At 38.6% G+C, this 25,151-nt stretch overlaps 1 long non-coding RNA gene across 1 annotated transcript in view; it reads left to right on the forward strand.

Annotated features, from left to right (window-relative positions):
- Window positions 1-1,599: 1,599 nt before the first annotated feature.
- Window positions 1,600-25,151, forward strand: part of LOC122558677 — a 36,279-nt gene continuing 12,727 nt past the window's right edge. Inside the window, exon 1 of the long non-coding RNA XR_006314222.1 lies at window positions 1,600-1,764. This is a non-coding gene — a long non-coding RNA (uncharacterized LOC122558677). The remainder of the gene's footprint in view (window positions 1,765-25,151) is intronic.

Raw genomic sequence — 25,151 nt, forward strand, 5'->3', positions numbered from 1 at the left:
CTTTCTCTTGTCTCAACAGAATGGCTGTTTGATGGGAGGGTCATTTTTCACTGGTATAATTCAACATTACTACTTCCAACAAGTGAGAGCTCAAATCTTCACCTGTTATTGACTGTGAAATGCAATGTCTTTTTTTTTGCAAAAGACCATTTATTATTACCACCTGTGTTATCGGATGAACAAATAAATCCGAGTTGGAACATTGTCTGAGAATTGCTGGTTTGTAAAACAGCTGGCAGTTAGATTCTCTCATTGTTTGTGGTTGCTTGTCATTTATTATATGTCACACTGCTATCTGTCAAATGTTGTGCAAGAGTAAATTGATTTGTGTCCGTTCTTAAGCAAAGGTCACTTTGATCAACACAATACAAAGCCAGCAAATTAAAAGTCGTCTTGACAGCATGCTGCTTGAAATGAAGGGGAAAAAGAAGCATGTGTAAAAATACATTTTATATTCACTTATATTATGGCCATAATTAACAAAATGAAATGTAATCTCAATTTACAAAAGAATGGCTGGATTTCACTGTTGAAATTCTTCAGAATGGTTAGAGAAAGTTATATTACTTAAGAGGTATGGAAGGATTCAAGGTTAGGCAAAATAGGTCACTGATTTCTTCATTGTGCAATTACACAATTAGACCCTAGCCAAAAAAATCTCTCAAATGTGCATCTTGTAATATTAAATCAGTGAGATTTCTTTTATGATTGATATTTTGGAGAATAATAGTTATCACTCTTCTGGCGATTATAATTTTTGTGTTTAATACTGTAAAAACTTAAAGTACTGAGTAACATTAAAATATCTTTTTAGCATCTTAAGTTTGTAGGAAATCTGCTTTTATTCCATATAGATATCCATCCACTCATTCTATAGTCCTTCCATTCCTCCAGGCCACACATCACCAGAACTGAGATGGTAAGGAGATAGAAGGATAGTCTGTGCATCGACCTCTGTCCACCAGATTGACTGCTTGAAGAATTGTCAGATGGCACAAGCATGGTAATACCAATAGTAATCTGAGGTCTATTTAAAACTGGGTGGGTGTGATATCAGTTGTAAGGTTCTAATTACATTATAAACACCATTCTATAGACATCCACTCCATCTGGTAAATACATGAGGTTGAACAGACTGTTCACAATCTTGGTCACTTGTCTAAACATGAGATGAATTTCTAACCATGTGTCTGCCATTAATAAGACATTTTTATTTCACCCTCCATAGCATTGTCACCCCTATTTTCATTCATCCGCTAATGAAAATCTCATTTGTGCCTTTGTTACCTCTAATTTTAAGGTAGGAATTAATCACATCATCAGGTCATACATCCTCTAAGCAATGATGGAAGTGGTCCTCCACAGATTTCCCATTGACAACTGCAGAGGATGCATAGCATTTCCTAGTCTATTGAAGAGGTGTACGGCTACCTGGGAATACAACTATGCGTCAGCAACTCACATGTCATATAACATTCGGCCACTCTGACTTACTATCAGCAGTAAGAAAAATATAATCAGAAAAGGTTTATTCTTCCCTTTATTAGTACTAAAGCAGATCTTGTCTCTTCTGGGGCTTTATGCATATCATTCATCAGGGAGAATGAACTGACTGAGGGGGCAGGGACTGTTGAATGACCCTCTCTGAGCTTGGCTCAACTGGACACAGATCAATGAAAAGGAGAATCATTGAAGGGAAGCATAAAATGTGCAAGTTATGTGCAGACCTTCCATGCACATTGTCCACAAATAAAAAGATCAAAGGTGAGCCACCTCAAGCATGGAAATTTGACAGTGCCAATCCTTGTGAGATGTCTTCTTCCATTGGTAAGTGGCCAGTTATGTGGAACATCAATTGGTTCAATGAGTTTGTGCAGGTCATGAATGGGGCCATTAGTAAGATGCACAAAGGGTTCTTTAGATGTTTGCAGGGTGTATAAGGGGGAAGTGTGGCTGTTGCTTGTGACTCTTACATCTGCCCAGTGGTAGCAAGTAGTTGAATCATATAGTGCTAAATGAAAGCCTGGCATTCCCAAGCAGTTTGAGCAGCTGATACTGTGTTGTGAGGTTGGGGAATGGCAAGGGTGCTGTCTTTACCACCTGCTTTCTTTTCTTCATTGAATATGTTTACAGACCATATATTCTCAGCTGTTTGATCCTCCTGTATATACATATGTAACATACCATGACCTTTCTGGGGACTGTGGCTGCTAAATACTGAAGGGACCCTCCAGATTTGCTCATGCATATGAATGCATTTCAGCATGTGACGCATTTGCTTTCATATACCTGCCATTGGATTAGTCATTGTCTATGCTAGATGGATTTGTCACAGTTGGCATTGGCTAGGTTTTAAGGAGGAGTGTCCTATGTCTTTGAACAGTCATCTTCAAGATCCAGTTTGTAAATCTAAACTCATTGGAAAGCTTGGAATAACACAGGCCGAAACCATCATGACAACTTGACATTGATTGAATGGCCAGAAGGTGCCCAGATTTTCAAGTTGTGTGAAGCCAATGTGTCACTCTGCCTGTGGGATGACCACCAGACACACAAATCCAAACACTGCTCCTGCTGGTTCTTATGCTGACCAGAAATGCTGATAGAATTCTTTGCTCTTGCAAACAATCTGTCAGTGAATGATTCCCCACTATGCTTGTGTGCAGCCAAGTGAGAAATGCTGAATGTATTTCTGGCCAAAGTAAAATGACCAAAACAAAATATAAGACTGGTGGTGAATTTGACAGCCACTTGCAGTTTCTGGCCATCAGGTTCAATAGGAAGCAGTCCTCCTTCTGGGAGTCTGCTGATTTCTGCCACTTCCTGATAAAATAACCTTTTGCATGTGAAGCATTGCACTTCTGAGAGGTCAACGAAGTTCAGTCTCTCCCATTCTAGTACACAGTTGCTAGCTACTGAGTACAGCATTTTTCCAGTCTTGACTTCTGTGCTGACCACTAGCAGGTCTGTCCACCACATGGCTTTTCCTCCTTATTTGTGTTTAAGCCTCAGGTAACCCTGGCAGTGCCCATCTTGATCTTCATCTCAGTGTACTAGAAATTCACATGTACTAGAAGTAGCCTGACTTCAAGTGGAAATATGTAACTCTGTCACCACTTTCTAAGGTCAGGATGGACGGTAGGCTGCTTTCTCTACAACCTACACAGTATTACAAATGTTGAATTATGGCATGGATTCCATAATAACGGCCTGTATCTTTAAGACAGTTACATGCTATTTAGGTCATGTGACATTCCAGTGTAAAAGGTATCCAACTTGCTTCCAGTCACTCTGTCTGTGTAGTAGAGATAGTAGAGTCTGTCAGCTGCATGTTTGCAGTATACAGTAATGTCAGTAAACATAGGACTCAGACTTTGTGCATCAGTCCATGGTATTTTAGCCTTGTAAACAAACTTTGTGATATCTGAATCAATAAAAATCCAACTATTTGAGATATACATTACGTGGTCTTGCATAAAGAAAGTCACTAACTGCAAAAGAAGAGGAGCAACAATAGAGACGTTTGTGCAAAACCCTGTCTCCAGAAGATTTTGAATCAATGCTATCATCAATCCTATCATCACATATGCAAACCAACTGATGTGATGCTAGAACATTGGATACCATAACCATTCACCACTCTTCAGAGACACTGCATGGGACTGCAGGATGGTCCTTGCAGTAGCATTTCTTAAAGGGCCATGCAGCCAAATTTAAACTTAATTTTCAGTGACATTTTCAATCACAAAATATCCAGAAGTATCCTGGAGAGCTTGTGAAGGATTTTTTTAGTGTTGAGGTCCTGGATTTGCTGCAGAGTAGTGCTACAGCCTTACACAGCAGACAACTTGGTGATCTGCCCACATGACAGCTGCCGCAAGTAGTGGGGACTGCGGTTACAGTAGCACTGTCTGCAGGGTAGCAAGAAGGCGGAGCAGTCTGCAGAGAGGGCAGCCACTGCATCATGTCCTCCACATTTGGAGGTTGATTCCCACAGCTTTCTGACAGGCTGTGCAATATACCCAGCGTTTCATTGTGACTTTCAAATCATCAACATCCTCATTTGACTCCTTTGTAGCAAAACCTATCTGTGACTGTCCTCTGGGACCTGCCAAGTGAATGTTACCCCAATCTGACTGCAGGTCAGTTGTGGCCACTTGCCATGCACTGACTGACAATTTCTCTACTGGCCTTCAGTATGCAAGACTGACTAGTATCTGAGCTGATAGCTGCAAGTGTCAAATTGAGTGATGAGGCCCCTTCATCTTAGCTCTGTTGTTGCACTGAGTCTTTCTTCTGGGTGCATTGTCCAGACAGGCAGCAATTCCTGGGTGTCCGGAAACAGGAATTTGGAAAATGGAAGGTTGGTATGACAAAAGTGGGTGAGTAGGAAAGCAAGAGGCCTTGGGGAACTGCAGTGATTGTAATGAGGTCAGCCAGATGGACCTTATATAGAATATGATTTTCTTGATATGGGGCTGTTAATCTGGTCCAATCAGGAAGCCCTGGCTGATGGATTAAAAACAGGAGTGCTCGACATCCTGTTCACATGCTCTGAGGGAGCTGGATCAGTGTCAAGAACTCTCCACATGTAAATAAAGGGTAGCTTGGTGACAGGATGCTGCCCTTTGTGGAGATATTTCAGTCACACCATTTGCAAATTGCTCATGTTAAAACACTAGGAAGAGGATGTGCTGGGAGTTGGGAAGGGGCATACAGCAGGAACATAGGAATTGTTGGAAAGATTGAGGATGATGCTAAGTCCCTGAGTCCCATTGCAATCAGATACATGATGTTAAGAGCTGTTTCCTTTATCAGGCTCAGCAGATGCTAATTTTCTTATTCTCCATGGGCTCAGCTTTACTCCCTTCCATTGTGTTTCACCTTGCCCAAGAGACAAGGCAGAGTGTCTTCTGTAACAGTTTTGGGTGATGTGTCTACCATAGCTCTGTGGCTGGAAGTAAATGGTGGCTGTGAGAGCTAGGTGTGAGGTTTTCATTAGTGCAAACTTATTGAGATCAGCCAAGGTAAAAGGTTGCTGTATAAAGAACAGGAGCCAGCTCCTTCCTCCCTCGCTTGGGAGTATATTGACTTGAGGGTTTCGTTTCCAGACTGGTAATGAATTGGGATGCTTTGTCCAAGGAATAGTAGGAGCAATGTGTCCACCCTGAATGAACCCATGAATTCCTCACCTTCATTTCAATGGTAAATTTTAAAATGCCTGCAAAATCCAGTAACTGAAACTAAATTTAAGTGCTGGTCAAAATCAGGATATTTAAATATTGTAAACAGATCCATCTTTCAGGAAGAGTTTACATAAAAGTTGCCATGGTCTTACCAGATCATAGAGCTGTTTTCTCTTGAGAGAGAGAGAGAGAGAGAGAACTGTTGGTAGTTTAACCTGAGGGTCACCATGCCTCAGGTAAGGGGAGAGGTTGAGAAGGAGAGACCTTCATGGTAGCCTCAGCCGGTGCGGAATTGTTGGCATCATGCTGCATCACAAAGTAGCCATCCAGCCAACTGAGCTAACTGACCCACTTTACATATAAGAAGTGCACCTGATGTAAACATTAATCAATGCAATGCTGTTGGATTCTGTACCTGTCAACATTTTTGTTGATTTTACCAACCCCACCAGTCATAAATCGGTGCACTCTTCACAATTTAAATGTACAAAAGATTAGCTTCATTGGCCAGATAGCTGGGTTGTGCCATACAGTGATGACAACAATGTGTGTTAAATTCTTGCACTGGCTGAGGTTACCATAAAGGATTCTCTTTCTTAACCTTTCCTTCGCCTGAGGCATGATGACCCACAGGATATGCCACAACCAGCCATCTTTCTCTAATGAGAGAGTAGCCCCTATGGGAGGGATTGTTTAGCTCAGTTGGCTGGATGGCTGGTTTGCAATCCATAGTGAAGCCAATAACATGGCTCCAATTACTGCACTGGCTGCGATTATCATGAAGAATTCTTCTCAACCTCTGATACCCTGATGGTGACTATGCCTTCTTAAACATGTAATTTTATTTTATAATTTTCAATGTTTGAAATCTATGCAAAGGAGTTTAAGAGACGTTGTATAGTTGAAAGATAATGTGTTTGGCTGAGAACTGTAGGAATCTTTCTGTAAAGTATAAGCAGGATGAGTGAATGATTTCATTCAGTAACCATAATGCTACTTTTATTGTAGGCTCAAATGGAATCTATATATTGAATTCAGTTCTGACAAAAGGTCATGAACCAAATCTTTAACTTGTCTTATGTCTTTCAGATGCTGCTACACTGATTGCACTTAAAAAAAAATTCTGTCTTTAGTTAAGATTTACAGGAGCTATATTTTCTGTTGAAAATATTGTTTTGCAATTATTAAAAAGGTAAATGAGTTAGATTTGATTTTACACTTCTTCTCCCTTGCTGTATTCTGTTTAACATCCAGAGAACCCACAATTCATGTGATTTGCCCTCCTTTCCCACCCAAAAACTGATCAACAGCATCCTGTTTCTTATGTCATCAATTTCCTTCGTAGGATGTTTTCAGAAATTTTTTATTGCGACTTCTACATATATGTGTGGATTTATTGATTAGGTTAGCACTACCCTAGGTCTGGAAAGAGCATTGTATATTTAATGTTTATAGTGTTCATTCTTTGTGCTAATGTAACACTTGTACAACAACTAGGTACCACTCAAATCTCAATTTCAAAGCAGACCTAACATCTTACATTGGATCAAATTGATTTTGTCCACTTGGAATAGCCAGATGACATCTTGGACATCCCCTGCATGACTCATAGCTGAAATGCTACCTTTATTTCCAAAAAAATAATTTTGATTTTCATTGAGGTACTGCTTTTCAAGCTGTTTCATTGGTAGGTCACACCATATTGTTCATTCCAAAGGGTTTTTACCCTTTGTCAATTTTCTTTGACGGTTGATTAAACGGATCACTTTATCATCATTTGTCTGTGGTGCAGACTGTTTTTATTCTGTCTCTGATCCCTCTTGGGTTACAGCTGTCATAACTCATTCAGCTTAATAGCATTGAAACTTGTTACAGAGCTCCTCACATGGCTTTAACACAGACATAGTGCATACTGTGAGAAATTAGAGATCAGTATTATTAGCAACGTGTCATCAAATTGCAAAGGATGTGCTGCAACCAAGTAAGGATGTAACAGTATTACCATTCGATAAGGTTTCATGTGTTGAGCAATGTTTCAGAGCAGCAATATGTCTGTGCATTGCAATTTCAGAATACTCAAAAAAGAATTGTCATACTTTAGTGCAAGAAACTTGTCTTCCATTTAATGGTTCAGGCAGTTTTTTGTCACCTGACACTTCATAGATGGCAATTGTGACTTACAGCTGCAATATATTGTAGCACATTACATACAGACAAAAGTAGTGTCAATGTCAACTGTGGGTTGCTACTGTAGCTGTGAGGTATGTTCAGGACCCTTCAGTTATGCCATGATTGCAGGATTGAGCTGGATTTAGCACCTGGCACAGTTAAGCTTTTGTTTTGGAAGATAACCCACACAATTTTAACTTTGGGCCAATTTTTGATGGCTGAGTAGCAATGAGTTATGGACTCATCTGCTGCTCCAGAAGTAAGATCACAGAAGTTTTAATTGTCAGGATTCATCTAAATACAGTATCATTGATTGACTAGTTATCCACTGTGATTGAGATGTTAGCGGGAAGTGACAGAAAGTCACAAAGCCAAGAGGCTGCCTGCTAAAAACAGTTAACCGTGATGGACTACTGGGGCTTGTATATCTACACTCCTCAAGGACAGTTTTTATAAAAATATGAAGTTGCCTTTTAGTCCCTTTCTGACCTTGATCATTTTCACTGTTACTTCAGCTGGGTACTATTGTATGATCAGTTCTGGGTTGTTGGTAGAAAGTAGTCTGCGCCCAACAACGACGACAATTTAAGTATCTGTGCTAAATACAGGAGATGGTAAGAGAAGACATCTCTGGAACCCTACACACCTGGGTCCCGACTTCTAAGACAAACCTATAGATGGTGATAGAGAAAAAAAATTTTCTGGTGTTTGTGTAGTGTAAAAGGATGCTGTTTAGATAGATTGAATGGTGTACATTTGTTGTGTATTGAAATCTTTCAGAATGTATTATACATAAATGGCAGGGTTTATTCTATTTTATCTTTTATTTTGCAAACTAACTTCTGTTTATTGTTAAAATCAAATCTGCAGAATAGTGTGTCCATGTTTCAGTGAACGACCACCTTATTAAATTCAAAAAAAAAGCAAATATGATCCAGTCTAAACTCTGACTTGTGCTGATCTGGAATCATAACACTTTGGCCTAAAAGGATCTGAAAGAATTCATGCTTGATTGAGCGTAGTAAACACATTATGACGATGCTTTGAGAACTTAGAAATTGTAAGAGTAGACCTGGGGAGTGTGCCCCTATAACAGTCCTGTATGATATAGGTTATCATGTATTAAAGGTCGTGTTGTTTGTGCAGTAAGATTCTTCCAGTTCGACCAGAAAGACTGATACTGTTAGACCATAAAGCCATATGGCTCAGAAATAGACAATTCAGCCCATCAAGTCTCTGCTGCCGTTTGATTGCTTCAGATTTCCAAGGCCTTTCCCCATTTAGGAAATAATCTGCGCCTCTATTCTTCCTACCAAACTGCATAACCTCAACTTTCACACATTTGTATTCCATCTGTCACTTCCTTGTCCATTCTCCTAGCCTAGAGTCATACAGCATGGAAACAGACCCTGCAGACCAACACCTCCATGCTGACCAGGTTTCCCAAACTGAGCCAGTCCCATTTCCCTGCGATTTGGCCCACATCCTTCTAAACCTTTCCTATTCTTGTACCTATCAAATGCCTTTTAAATTTTGTAACTGTAGCTCCATCTATCATTTCCTCTGACAGTTTATTCCATATACGAATAAGTCTTTGTGTGAAAAAGTTGCCCCTCAGGTTCCTTTTAAATCTTTTTCCTCTCAACTTAAACTTATGCCCTCTCGTTTTGAATTCCCCTACCCTAGGGAAAAGATCTTTGCCATTCACCTTATTTATGCCTCTCGTGATATTGTAAACTTCTATAAGGCCACCCCTCAACCTCCTACGCTCCAGGTAATAAAGACCCAGCCTATCCAGCCTCTCCTTATAACTCAAACTATCCATCCCAGTAATATCCTTTCCAATTTCATAATATCCTTCCTATGGCAGGGTGAGCAGAGCATAGTACTCCAAAAATGGTCTCACCAACATCATGTACAACCTCAACATGATGTCCCAAGTAAACTTCTATAAGGCCACCCCTCAACCTCGTACACTCCAGGTAATAAAGACCCAGCCTATCCAGCCTCTCCTTATAACTCAAACTATCCATTCCCAGTAATATCCTTTCCAATTTCATAATATCCTTCCTATGGCAGGGTGAGCGGAGCATAGTACTCCAAAAATGGTCTCATCTCAACATGATGTCCCAACTCCTATATTCAATGGTCTGACCAGTGAAGGCAAATGTACCAAATGCCCTGTCTATCTGTGATGCCACTTTCAAGGAAATATATACCTGAACCCCTGGGTCTCTCTGTTTGGCAACGCTTCCTGTACACTGCAGCCTCCCAGCCTCCTCAACACTATCTGACCCTCCACCTATCTTTATGTCATCTGCAAACTTAGCAACAATGCCATTTTCCTTTATCCAGATTGTAAATGTATAAGGTGAATAACTGTGATCCCAACATAGATTTGTGCAAAGCACCACGAGTCATCTGCTGCCATCTTAAAAAAGACGGATTAGATTACTTTGGGCTTGAAGTAACCTAAACACCATATTGACCATGCACTAAATTATCTCATGCTTTCTGCTTGTATAAGTTTCATGTGCCCTTCCTACCTCTGAAGACCTCTACCCAGCAGCTATCAATTACTTGGTGTGGATAAATATTTTTTTCAGTTTACTGTGACCCGTTGTGAGCTTTCCCTGTCCTTGATCACAGTTTCCCATCTTGTGATCTGATGACTAGCTTGTCCATGGAGTCCTTTGACCACTCCACTGTACTGCCTCTTCAGGCTTTTCACCCTCTTTTATAGTCAGATTGCTCAGCTAAACTCATACATCATCTGCTGCACTGTACTGATGCGAGGCACTCCATTGCTGTTAGTTCTATAGGTCTGATCACTGCTTGTCACCATGTAGTATGATCAAATTTGGATTATTGATGGGAGGTAGCATCAATGACATTAGCAACTTTAATTATAACTAATAACTATTAAGACAGGAACCCTACTTACCCAGGCCCCAATTCCATGTGATTTGACCTAGTCGTGACATCTTACACACATTTGCAATAGTTATTATTACAGTAAAGAGTACAGCAAGCCAGGCAGTATCAGGAGATGGAAAAGTCAACATTTTGGGTATAACCCTTCTTCAGGACACAAGTTAAAGCTGAAATGTTGACTTCTCCACCTCCTGATTCTGCCAGCTTGTGTATTCTTCCAGCTCCTATTTATCTTCTTTGGATTCCAGCATCTGGAATTTATTTGTCTCTTAACAATTATTAGAGTAAAGGTCTAATTAACACTTTACTCTGCAGAAGTTGCTACAACTCCCTGGTGTGTAAAGGGTAAATTCTCACTGTGTAATATGCTAAGGGAACACAAGTATGTCATCATGAGAATTGATAACATTGCACAATCTTGCCTTTTCTTGTAACCTCATGGCTAGATTCAGCCACAGTAACACTTTTAAAAAAAAATAAATAAAGTTAATATTTTCCTGTCCTCATCAGGTGATCTGCAAGTATTGTGTATTAGCACAACAGGTCAAGAACATTATATGTTGATCGCTGAGTTAAACTTGAAATGTAAAACAAAGTCCTGCCAGTTTTGAATACCCTGGTTTTGCTGCTCGCTCAATTAAACAAATTTAAAATGGGAACCATACTATTTTTACAGTAGTTAGAGTTATGAAGAAATGTTGGTATTGAAGTTTTAGAAAAGAGAGATTAACACTGTGATCTGCTATTTATGAGATTCTGGTCACAAATTATTATGGTGAGCGTATGAACATTTAAGACTGCATATTATATTTATACTTGGAAAAAATTCAGTATTTTCTGTTGAGTTATATATTCCAAAGCTATGAATTGTGTGATTATCACTCTGTGCTGCATAAAAGATATTTTCCCTCTGGAATCTTTTTATTGTATTGTTGGCAAGCCAAGAGTTTGCAGCAATATATTACATCGAACAAAGATGAGATGAAATCCCATGAAGGGAATTCTGTGATTAAAAGCACAAATGTTTGAAGCCTCAAATGCTTCAAAGATACAATCATTATTGCCAGTATACATGACACAGGTCATTATTATTGTTTCCTCACAAGACAACATACATGGGGTTTATTGGAAAAGTTGATGTCAGTATTTCCTATGTGATAAAGATAGGTGATATGAAATTGGGCTGGATTTAATGGAGACAGTATAAGTTCCATCACTAGGACTGAAAGAGGGAGATGAACTTGCTTAGGGTCCAGGGCTGCACCATATCAACAGCAACCCATTAGGTGGCTGCCACCAGGATTCCCATGTCGATCAAGGATGGCTTCCTGCTTCTATGAGCCTACGACCAATGGGAGAGTCGCTATTTTGTGGTGGTTGTTGCAGGAGCTGCATTTGTGGAGGAGAATACATCGATGGATGATGAGCTCATAACCAAGCAAGTGAGGGTATTGAGGCATGTTTAAGGGGAGGCCAGTTAGTGTGTGTTGGCATCATTGTGGGTGTGGTCATTGCCATCATGGGTAAAGTGTGCCTGAAAGGGGAGGATCCCACCTCTCCAAACTGCTGATGTGTATATAGTGGTCTCCCCATATGAGGCAGCCAGAGAATTACCTCAGGCATTGGCAAAAAGCCAGTGGAGATGGGATGAGGCCATTGATTAACATCTTAAATAGTTTGGTTGAGTTCTGGGCTGGATGATCAGTTGCCACATATTGCCTTCCCATGCCATCTTGCCAATCATACCATCTCACAGCCTTCCCACAAAATGCTGGTAAAATCCAATTCTTTAGAGAGTCATTGGGTCATGTAACTTACCAACAGCCTTTCAGCCTGCTAATATTAATGCCAACCAACAAACACCAAACTATACTCATTCAATTTATGTGCTGTTGGTCTATAGCCTATTATTACATTGGCATTATGAGTACTCCTCCAGATGCTTCTTAAATGTTACTAGAGTACCTGCCTCTCCCACTTTCTAGGGCAGCATGTTCCAAATTTCAACCACCTTCTGGATGAAAAACATTTTCCTTGAATCCCATCTAGTCCACTTGCACCTGACCTTCAATGTATGCCATCTGGTCTTAACAAACATGTGCCACGGGGAGAAGATTCTCATGACCTACCCTGTCCTCATAATTTTGTATAAGAAAATCTGCCTCACCTACTCCAAAGAAACCAAACCCAGCCTATCCAGTCTCTCCTCATAACTGAGACATTCTGTCATAGGCAACATTCTGATGAATCTCCTCTGCACTTCTCCAGTGCAATCACATCCTTCCGATAATATAGCGACCAGAACTGCACAAGTATTCCATATGTTTTATAAAGTTGGAACAAGACTTCCTTGCTTTTATATTTCTATGCTCCAGCTAATGAAGGCAAACCAATATTTTGCACCAGTCTTTATGTTGGAAAATAACTTTGAACATCCCATTAATACTAAAGAATGCTGGGGAGGAATGAAGTACCATCACCATTACTAAAGTAGTAGTATTAAACAAACTAATGGGGCTAAAGGTAATTAAGTCAATTCACCTGGATGGTTTGAATCCTAGGATCCTAAAAGTGGTAGCTGCAGATATAGTAGACCAGTGGTTGTATTTTTCTAAAACTCGCTGGATTCTGGAGAAGAGCCAGAGGATTGGAAAACTGCTAATGAGACACACCTATTCAAAATGGGATGGATGCAAAAATCACTAACTGCAGACCAATTAGCCGAACATCTATTGTTAGAAAGTATTGGAATCAATTATTAAGGCAGTAATAGCAGAACCTTTGGAAAATCGGAGTCTAATCAGGCAGAGTGAGCATGCCTTTGTGAAAGGGAAATCATGTCTGACTAATTTATTAGTGGTTGAGACTTCCTTGAAATAAAATGGATAGAGGGAAACCAGTATATTTTTTGTATTTGGACTTCCAGAAGATGTTTGGCAAGGTATCTCCGAAAACGTTAAGATAAATCAAGAGCCTATAAGCTTGGAATAATCTATTGGCTATGGACAAGAAACCAGAAGTGGGGCTAAGGGGTTATTTTTCAGGGATCAGTGCTACGACTCCAACTGTTTACAAAATATATTAAAGACTTGGAGGAAGGAAATTAATGTACTATAGCCAATTTTTCAAACAACACAAAAGTAGGTGGAAAGGCAGGTTGTGAGATGAACACAAGCAATTTAAAGAGATATTGATGCATTTAGTAAATAGGTAAACAGTTGCCAAATGGAGTATGATGTGCGAAAATGCAAAGTTGTTCATTTTGGAAAGGAGAACAGAAGATTATTTAAATGGAGGAAAACTATAGGAAGCTGCAACACAAAGGGACTCTGAGGTACTTGTGCATTAAACACAGAAAGCTATCATACTGGTACAGCAGGTAATCAGGACGGTTAATGAATGTTAGCCTTTATTTCAAAGGGTTGGAGCATAAGTGTAGGGAAGTATTACTGTAACTGATCAAGATGATGATGAGACCACATCCAGAGTACTGTGAGCAATCTTGTTCCCCTTATTTCAGGAAAGATATAATTTCATTGGAGGCAGTTCAGAGAAGGTTCACTGGGATGATCCCCAGTATGGAGGGATTGACTTACGAGCAATGGTTAAACAGGTTGGAACTCTACTCATTAAAGTTTAGGTGAATGAGTGGTGATCTCATTGAAAAATATAGGATTCTTAAGGGGCTTGACAAGATAAATACTGAGAGGATGGTTCCCCTTGTGGGAGAGCCTAAGGCCAGAGGGATTTGCCTCAGAATTAAGAGGGGCCAATTTGAAACTGAGATGAGGAGGGATTTCTCCTTTTAGAGGGCTGAGAGTCTTTAGGACTCCTTGCCACAGCAGGCTGTGGGGGCAGACACCTGGTGTATACTTAAGGCTGAGATAGAATGGATTCCTGATCTGTCAGGGAATTAAATGACCTAGGAAAGGGAAAACAAATGGACTTGATGAATGTTGGATCAGCCGAGATCCTTTTGAATGGAAGAGCTGGTCTGAGGGGCAAGCAGCCTACTACTGTTCCTTATGGTCTTCTTACTATCTTGACTTGTATGCCTTCTTCACTACCGTGTCAACCTGTGTTGACACCTTGCCTTTCAAAATGTTCATATCCACAGATGCTGCCAGACCTGCTGAGATTGCCAGCAATTTCTGTTTCTCTTGCAAACTTAACTAATTCCCATGGTGGGACTTTGTTTTGGGGACGTCATAAAGAGGACAAAGAAAAAATCTCCTATGCTACTGACAAAGCACTAATTTCCATTAAATATTTAGCCATGGAGTTATATTAATGAAACTGTTCAATATCAATATGTTTATAAATCACAGCAGTTTTATGGTGGCTTTTAGAATCAGTACTGTAAACATCCATAGTGTAAATAAGCTCACCAACACTGCCAAGATAAGATTCAACTTCACATCTCTCTTATATTCTGCACAGCCTTCTAGTAACTTTCTAGTTTAGCCCCATCATTTTCAATTCTCTCCAAAAGTCTGGTCAGGTAATCTGCAGATCCATGTATCTCGGTTCAAGAACCATGGGAAGCCTATTGGTGATTTCAATGAGTTTTCAAACTAATTCGGTCAAGACTAAGTGTTGAAAGTTCCATATGAAGTGTCAATGTTTTTCCTCATCTTCCCCAGCACAGAAATTGGCATTTGTGTAGCGCTGATAAAGTCAGAGATATCCTGATGGCCAGGTAGTCATGGCAGCAGTGTAGACAGAAGCTGTGCACCAGGATCTTGCAAAGATTTCACTGCAACTAGGGGAATTGCTTGGCAAATTGAAAACTCTGATAGCTATTTCTCCAGTTTAGAACCTTCCAGAAAAGCTCTTTAAAGCTGATTAATTAAGAGGAATCCAACTCACTTAAGCTAATAGTCCAGAAAAGTTTCTGATCCCGATTGGAATTTTGGGTCACAGTGTTACAGGGGTCAATGCTGGCAATCATTGCTCTCTTCCTAGAAACCTGGCACAAAAGCTTGGAACAACTGAACAGAGAGGGTTTAACCCTAGTTGTGGGCATGTAGGTTGGGAAGTTGATTTGCAGACCGGAAGCAGTAGGAATGAAATTCAATAAATTCCAGAAGACTCAGTACAGCAGTGCTTCACAGGAGGCTCCAAATCACTGAGGATACCACCTAGACAGAGGACAAGACATCTGCAAATCAACTTCCTAGCTCAGCGACATCAGAGCTAAAAATCTTCATGCAAGCCGAGAGAGGATTTAAACAGATCACTTTAGTTACATCTATCTGAATGTTAATCAACAAGGAAAAAAAAAAATTGGTCACAGCACTGATTTACACAATTGGTCAAAATAACCTGACATTCAGTAATAAAGTAGGTGTTGACCATGATGCCATTTGATTTCCTCTTCATGGATTTCTGGTCATTGTTCTTTTCAATTATGTTCCCACTTCCAGATGAAATTTTTGCTAATTGGGAACCATAAGCACTTTCTTTAACAGGAAGAATGATAAAGGCAACTACTTAAACAGAGGTGTAGAGAGAGTTATATGTTCTAGTGCATGAGTCACATGAGTTAGAATGCAGGTACAGCACTTAATTACAAAAACTAATGGAATGTTATATTTTAATATGAAAGATATTGAACATCAAAGTAGCTATATTATCTTCGGCACTATATAGCATTTGTGAGACCATATCTGGAATACTGTGTGCAATTCAGGTCTCCTTCCTTAGGGAAGAATGTAAATGCATTGGAGACGATGCATAAGAACTTTACCAAATTGATGGTTCGACTGTGTGAGTTATCTTAGCAGGGTATGTCAGAAAGGTGGGGCCTGTTTCCATTCCAGTTAATGAGATTGAGTGGTGACTTGATTGACGAGTATATGATCCTGAATGGTCTTGACAAGGTGGCTATGGAAACAATGTGTACACTTGTGGGTGAGTCAAGAACTTGGAGGCATTGTTTTAAAATTAGATCTCACCCTCTTAGGACAGAGCTGAGGAGAAATTATTTCTCTCGAATGGTTGTGTGACATTGAAAGCTGCCTTGGATGGTGATTAAAAAGCACGGTCATTATCCTAAAAACATTGAGGTGGATAGATTATTGTTAGGCAAAGGAATCAAAGATGTTCACGGGTAAGTGGGAACGGAAACACAAACAGATCTTGTTGAAAAATGGATGAGGTTCAACAGACTGAGTAGTCCCTCTTCTCTCCCTATTTTGTATGTTTGTATCACTTTTCAAAATGTAGGAATTTTAAAAGCTTTCCCCTTTTCATGACTTTAAAACTGAAACACTAAATGCTCTCTCTAATCCTTGCCTAATAACTATACTGAGCTTTACATGAATCATTTCATGTCAGTTTGGTCCAGTGTAGCACTCTTGCTGCCAGGTCAGAGGCTCCTGTGTTGGAATTCCAGTCTAGGCTTTCAGCACATACTCTAGTCTCTCTCTACATTGCAGTACTAAGGAAATGATGCACTATTGGATCAGACATCTGTTCAATGAGAAATTAAATTGATGCATTATTTGCCTATTAAAAGGAAGATACTTCATATATTATTGCCTGGAGAGCTTAGGCTCTAAAGGATCGTGGAAGAAATTATTTATTTCAAGTTATGTGGAAATACCTGGAGTGACAAGTTATTGAAAGGTAGTTGTGAATTGACTTTTTTTAAAAAGGCTTTCTAGAAATCACATGATTGATACTTGCTTGTCCTGCTGCAGATCACTGGCGGAGCTATTTGAACAATAATGTGATGAAGCAGAGTCCTTTATGATCTGGAGTGAATTGGGGAACAAGTAGCCTGTGAGGATAGGTTGCTACGCTGATCTGTCCTAATTTGAAAATGAGCCTCGTTTTGAGTTTGTGATGAAATCTATTTGCTCTTATGAGAGAATGATTGAAGAAACTTCTGAATAGTGCATTTCCTAAGCAAACTGTGCCTGTCAAGATTCCAGAGATAACTGTACATGATCAGCGACTTGGCCACAATGCCAGAACATTAAAATTGCAAACTTCGGAACAATCATGACTCTTTGACTTCAAGAATATCTCTAATGGCAAGGAAGGTTTTTTTTAACATGAAACTTTGCAGAGGGATATCCTTTTTTATTCCTTTCTGAAGTGAGCATTTTTATGGGTCTTTTAGCTTCTTTAAAGGGATAAACATTTATACTTTTACACAGTTGGTAATGTGGAAGTATAAATGTATTTATTGTCTGGGAGGGAGTGGAGAGTTACTGCTGTGGCTGTCCGGTTTGATAACAATCAAATAGTGACATCCTAGCAAAGTTGTAAGCTGGTTGTTGACGAATGTCTGTTTGTAAAAAGCTAGATTAATTGAAGCTGATTTCTGAGCAATGTTACTTTCGGCTCTCTCATCTTCTGGGATCATCAAACTGTCCTGTGAGGAAAGATGGGGGAGACTGGGCCTGTATTTTCTGGAGTTGAGAAGAATAAGAAATGGTCTCACAGAATTCTTACAAAATTCTTAAAGGTGTAGGCAGAGTAACTGTAGAAAGAATGTTTCCTCTGGCTGTTGGAGTCTGCAACCGGGAAAAGCAGACTAAATGACAAACCATTTAAGATGGAGATAGGAGGAGCTTCTTCCCTCAGGAGGTGGTCGATCTATGGAATTACCTACCCCAGAGGGCTATGGAAGCTCAATCATTAAGTAATTCCAAAACAGATTTTTTTTAGGTATCTGTTTACTGATGACTTAGGGGCTATAGAGATAATATGAAAGTATGGTGTGGAAATAGGCCATTAGCTATGATCGAGAATGGCAGAACAGGTTTAAGGGGCTGAGTGTCTATTCCTGGTGCTGTGCTTCTAATGATATTTGCTTTTATTTTTAAATCTTGATTTTAGTGAGAGATTTAATTAGTCATCTTAATAAGTGGAAACAATGTTTTTATTATAAGTTATATAATGGAAGCTATGTGATTTATCCATATTTTAATGTCAATCATTTTAGAATTTGAGTTTGTGTTAATGGCATGTGGCTTTGTCTCTGTGTCTGAGTGGATTTAATAATCAACTTGTAACCACAGTGAATTATTTTGAAAAACAGTGGTCTGAGAGAGTTTTCATGGAGGCTAATGAGAATTTCAGGTGGGGAGAGTTTACGACTGACTAAAATAAACAATGCAGTTCATTTAGGGTTTTTTCAATAGATTTATTTTGGGGGCCAAGAGGTAGCAGCAATAGCTTGGAAAAAGAGTTCAGTCATTGTACCTGACGAAAGGTGATTGTCAAGAACTGTTAAGAAATACATTACTTCAGTGTAAGAAAGTTCTAGAACAGAAGTGTTTGCTTACACACTTGAAGGAGTTATTTCAAGTTGAGTTAAGACCAAGCTCAGTTGTGTGAAGACTTCAGGAAGAGGCTATCAGATTCTGAAGATGGGGAATGGAAGCCAGAGTTAAATTAAACCCCATAGATGTGAAAGAGAAGGGAATTCTCTCTGGTGTGAGTACTGTAAAGGAGTACTTTTGGGATTAATGGAATTGTACTTTACTGATTGTATCTAAATATTTAAACTTGTTACTGTAAATAGTTTGGTTTATTCTGTTTTATTTTTTCTTTTATACAATAAGTCTCTGTTTTATTGTTAGAATTGGATCAATAGCATTGTGTTTAATTTTCAGTGAAAGACCAACGTACTAAAACTAAAAAAGATCATATTTTGTTTTTATCATTACAGGTTTCAGTCTGCGATCTGGCTTGCCCAGTAAAAATATCAGCTGGGATCATAGCAGTTGTGATCCCTAGAGTAGTGGGACCAGGTGATGATACACTCCTCCAGTCTTGCTCAAAACACAATTCAGATGCATGTAAAATATCCCATAGTACTGTTTGGGAAGATCTGATGTCCTGACCAATCTTCAGTCCTTAGCCATCACTTCAAAACAATTGAATTAGTAATTTTCTCATTTGTGTTTGTGGAATATGCTTGCAATGTATTGTAAATTACAATGGGGAGGGGTATAAAATGGCCTGCTGATTTGCTGTCACTCCTTTTCTATTATAAGGTTTCAATTACCTGAGATTTTCATGATGAAATTCCTCTATTAAAGGTGAATAGTATTTGTCCAATATTTCTTTCAACGTAATTTCTGAGGCATTCAATTTAAGGTTTTAAAATATCTTTGTTGTATAGAGTATTGATTGGAATGTAGCTTGTATGCAATCATTTCATAGTATCAGTCAAATATGTTCATTAAGGATCACAACATTTTTACTATTCTTACTTTAAATGGGATCACTCAAAATCTATTCTTGCACTATTCCTGACTTTCTTTCAACAGAATGTTAATGCCTTGTAAAATAAAAGCAGCATGAATGAGAAAATGCTCTCTCTTTGACAGAGTGAATAGTATTACTGTTATACAATGATCAATTGGCTGCATCTGGATGATTTGACGCTGATAATCAAAACTCCATAAGCTGCATCTGTCTAAACATGACAAGGTTTACTGCCAAAGGAAGGTATGACTGGGATATGCCTGATGTAATAATTATTACCAGACTGCTTGTAATAAATGGGATTATGTGTTCAGCTGCCCTGGAGCCTACTCAGCTCCATCCAGCACTATTTAGATAGTCTGAAGTATTTTTAAGCACATTTCAATGCTTTCGGTTCATCTGGGATATAAATCTATCTCAAATTGTGTCTTGTTGGTCGGTTTTGTTTGTTGAATAGGCTGTGCAGAATTTCAAATGTTTAAACCAGCCAACATTAAAGTTACTGAATTCTGCACTTGATGGTGTGGAGGAATTTATTTTAATCTCTTCAAAGGTTTTGATGAATTTTGATTAGCAATGAAAAAAACATTAAAGCTCAAGCCAGTTGTTCTGCTATCTGGATCCTAAAATGCCCTTGTTTAGTTGTAGACTTGGCAAAAAGTAGCAATTCTAGTTCATGTCAAAGCTACCTTTGTTATAGTGCGCATTGTATCATCATAATTAATGCAATAGTGAAGACCATTTTGGCCAACATTTTGCAGGAGTATTGACAATGAAACTATCCAGTATTTGTCTTTTTTACTCCTCTGAAGCTGGTAGCAACTTCTGGAGTTTGGGCATGTGTAGTTAAATATGAAAATTGTTAAATTGCCTTTAGTGATTCTCGGTTGCATTGCTGAAGTCCTCCAAGTCAAATAGGAATCACTAAATTAATGAAATCTTTTTCTCTTAACGCTGGTGATTTCACTATTTTTAAAAATTATACATTGTTGAATGAGTTGTTTTTTTTGAACATTCGAAACGTTGAAGGGTAAATATGTTCCGTCCTCTTCTCTTGTCTGTTTTAAAATAACATACTAAATTTATAATTGCTGCCAAACAATTTCATTGGACCTAATAACAAAATTACGTTTGTGAAACAACAAATTTCTTCATTGTCATAAAAAATCTGCATTTTCAAGATAACTTTTTAAATGGTTTATTTAGGATATTTAAGCTTTACATTGATATCAGTTAAATTTAAATTAAATATGAAGAAATTCAGCTGCTCTTACATTCTTGTTTGCTGTCTGTGAGAATGCTTGAAAGTGATTTGCTGCATGACAACAATTGTTGCGGGATGGATGTAGATCTTCTTGCCTTAGTACCTGATTCAAACTGACATTATGAAGAGGAAATCCACAAAGATCATATCATGTTTATGACCAGTTTCATTTGAGACTTGTGGTGAGCATTGTCGCTTCTCCACTGACTTCAATTTCCAGCTCATTATTTACATTAAAAATGCTGCAGTGAGAAAATGCAGTAGCAATTTGGGTCCATTAAAGGCCTCAATTCAGAAAAGGGAATGGAGCATAGATCCCCTCCTTTGTTTTGAATACTAACAGCGTAGTATTGGACCATGTTTAAATTCAGCATTTTTGAACTGTTTCATGAACAAAGAGTACAAACCCCACTAACAGAACCTTCAATTTTGTTGAACATGAGAACTCTTTATTTGTAATTCTATAGAATCATTTCCACTGCATATAAAATGTGATATTACAGTAAATTGTTTTTTTAAACTCTCTCTTTTCTTTGCTCTTTTGATTTCCACACAGAAGCTAGTTTCTGCCCCTTGACACATTCTTTACTCTGGTGAAAGTTAGCACTATTGAATCTACAGGGTTCATCAAGATTGTGGCTTTAATTTAGGCTCGCAGTTTGGCAGAATTATCTGAAGATTTCATACTTCTTGGTTAGATTAAATGAAAGCCAAAAGGCATTTATCTTCTTTACAATTGATTAAACTAGAAAAATATTACATTTTAACTACAAAAGCAATCTTCATTTGTTATGATTACTTATCATTTTGATTTAGTTTTATATTTTTCAAAAATGTTATTGCGATACCATATGAAGAATAGTAATGCTGCCTGCATGATTGTTATCTTGAACTTCCCTGATGTGTTCAGAACTCTATATTAAATACCATGTTCCACTGTATTACCAAATGATTTCTGGGACTGGCTCAGTACCATCGTTTCGGCTGTGTCACTGCCGAGGAACAGATTACAGCTCTTCAGCACCAATGCAATGTGAAAATTGATTAATATTTGTTCTCAAAATGGCAGGCAATGATGTATGAATACTCTTTACCGATTTAAGTAATACTTTAAGGAGATGAATAGCCTCTACAGAAAATGTTAAAGTTCAAGCAAAATAATTTGCATATTTATATTGCAACTTACTGATAATAATTGCAGCAACATAGTGTAATAGGGTTCGTATTTCATTCTAATCTAGTAGTACTTCAGAGCTAGACCTCATTACCTTCCATGGACAAGAGCTCTAATATCCTCCTGTTAAAATACACAGCTCAAATGATGTCACTGAATACCAAAGGAGGAATCATTATTCATCTTTTTTGCTCAAGCTGAGATCTGTGGCTTCATTGATGTTTGAGAAAGTAAACAAAAAGGACTAGTTCGAGGTTTTTTTATACAAAGCAAAAAAGAGCAAAGAACTTGCTTCTGCTCTTGTATTTGAAAGCCATTCAAAAAGTTGGCCATGGATTTTAATGCTTGAAGTCATGGAAATTTTATACGGTATGGAATGCTTCTTAACATTGTGATACAATTTTGGGAAAAATAATTGTCCCATTAATAGGCTCCTGATAATGCTTGGTCACATATTCTAGCATTTGAAAGACTTTCCTAATCTCCACCAGGTCACGTGTTGCTTTTAATGCCCTTAATATATCTTAAAGGACATTTATTGTCCCACTGTGCATTAATAGAGAAGTTATTTAGGGAAGTAAGAATCACTATGATAGAAGACTTGTGCTGTACATTAGATTAGAGATTAGATTATTTACAGTGTGGAAACAGGCCCTTCGGCCCAACGAGTCCACACCGACCCACCGAAGTGCAACTCACCCAGACCCTACATTTACCCCTTCACCTAACACTACGGGCAATTTAGCATGGCCAATTCACCTAACCTGCACATTTTTGGACTGTGGGAGGAAACCGGAGCACCCGGAGGAAACCCACGCAAACACAGAGAGAGAATGTGCAAGCTCCACACAGTCAGTCGCCTAAGGCAGAAATTGAACCCGGGTCTCTGGCGCTGTGAGGTAGCAGTGCTAACCACTGTGCCACCGTGCTGCCCATAGGTGCAGCAAAATTGTATAAATACAACTACTTTATGACTACCACTAGTTTTATGCGGTCAGCATTTTTAAATAATATTTGTCATTCATTGATTTTTGTCAGTGTGATGAATTTCTTCTTATGTCCTTTAATTTAAGATGATGATTAGGTCAATGTTGTCATTTTATTAGAATTATTCATGTCTGTGAAAAGCAAGCTGAATTACAGAAAATACAGAAACTGGCCTCTCCTGTGAAATAACACATCTCTACTAACCAGCCGCCTTTACATACCTTCTGGGTGACAACCCTCTTAATTTGAATAATTGATTGCATAATTCATGGGGGCAGATGACTGATACTCTAATTGATTTAAAGTTAAGTAATATTGTGACAAGTAAACTTTCATTGCCACCCAAATGAGTGCCGATTACAATCAGAATAAAGGGATGGTTTCTCACAGTTTTAAGGTGTGATTCAATCTGACTTGTTGTTCTTTGAGTGTTAATGGAAAGCATTGCCTCCAAAAACCACAAGCCCACGCCTAATCAGCATGCAGCTGTTTCAGGTTGGTGTTTTTTTTGTCCAAACTGTCTGAAACATCAATGAAAATGACAGTTAAATGCTGATTAGAGCCAAAACCAAATTTCTCTAAGCTGTTTTTGCACCCAGTTTGTCATTGAATTAGTTTTTCTTTTATTGATAGTGGTACAGCTGATGTGCTGCCTCAAGATTACCTGGGTAAGGATGAAAGGCTATGGTTCTGCATGCCTTTAACTTATTCACCTAAATGTGTCAACTTTCCCTTTTATCATTTTCTACACCCCCTAGTAAATTGAACCAGTATAAAATCATATGATTTTACTCTCTTTTAACCTTCTCAAATCACTGCTTTTCCATCCTTTTATAGTGGTTTTTGCACTGTTATTTCTCACATGTGGCTTGCCTGTATATATACTTGAATAGAGCCAATTTCAAATGGACTTCACTAAACTATTGCCAACAGCCATCCCCATTACAACCTCCAGAGATTTCATGATTCGGCGAGGCCTTTGTTGGACTGGGGTGTACAAAGTTAAAAATCACACAACACCAGGTTATAGTCCAACAGGTTTAATTGGAAGCACACTGGTTTCCGGGCGACGCTCCTTCATCAGGTGATTGTCAACCACCTGATGAAGGAGCGTCACTCTGAAAGCTAATGCTTCCAATTAAACCTGTTGGACTATAACCTGGCGTTGTGTGATTTTTAACTCCAGAGATTTTGGTTTCTTTTTCAAATTTTGGAAAAGAAAGGTATTTTCAGAGAAGGGTTTTCATCCTGATTTTTAGCTTTAGCAGGTATCAAACATTTTAATGACTAAGCAAAGATATATTGGTGTTGGGTAGTGATGAGGGGTAGGCAGACATAAGGAGAGGTTGACTTCGCTCTTACCCATTAGGAAATATTGATGAACTGGCTGTGTCACTAAGATGCACTACTACTTCATTAAATTTGGTGGTCGGTTGAGAAACATACACAAATTACCTAAGATCACATGAAGCTTTTGAAGATCTAGAAATTCTAAATGCTAAATGCTGCTAAAATCAAATTATGTTTGAGAAATGAGGTTTTATTACTCCACACGTGCTTGTATATAAACTAGCAGGCCACAAAAAAAAACCTAAAAGGAACCTTTAATTTTGTGATTTTCAAATGGCCAACCAAATCTTATATTTCTGCTTTCGGACACAAGGCCAGGAGTCAATGAAACACAGTTTTAAGGAAATGTATGATCACATATATGGTAAGAATCTTGGAACAACTGAGTTCTGGAATAGGAATAGCCCAGATCTCCCACTTGCTTAAACATGCTCCAGAAATGGCAAGAGAAAGACAGACAGTTTGCAAGCATTTAAAGATGGAGGAATCAGCCACTTTTTACTATCATTCTCTGATGTGACTACAACTAGCAAGGCTGACAATTATTGCCTAACCTTGGTTGCACAAAGAGGTTGTTGGTGGCAAGTTTTTTTCATGAACCATTGCTATCTGTATTTCCTATACAACGTCATGATTTACAAAGCTACTTCAGACAGTTATAAGGAATCTGATTCATTTAAAAAGCCATATACTGTTTGACTAAAAAAACTTTACTCAATGTCATTATTAACCTGAAGCCTGTCTGTGTATAAAATTTGAAGATTCTGTCCTGGAAGGAGTGGACTGATGAATTGAAGATGCTTTATTATTCCATTTTATTGGACTAGTACCAAATTATATAGAGGCCAGATGAAATGAG

Source organism: Chiloscyllium plagiosum, chromosome 17 (genome assembly GCF_004010195.1).
Source record: "Chiloscyllium plagiosum isolate BGI_BamShark_2017 chromosome 17, ASM401019v2, whole genome shotgun sequence".
Lineage (NCBI taxonomy): Eukaryota > Metazoa > Chordata > Chondrichthyes > Orectolobiformes > Hemiscylliidae > Chiloscyllium > Chiloscyllium plagiosum.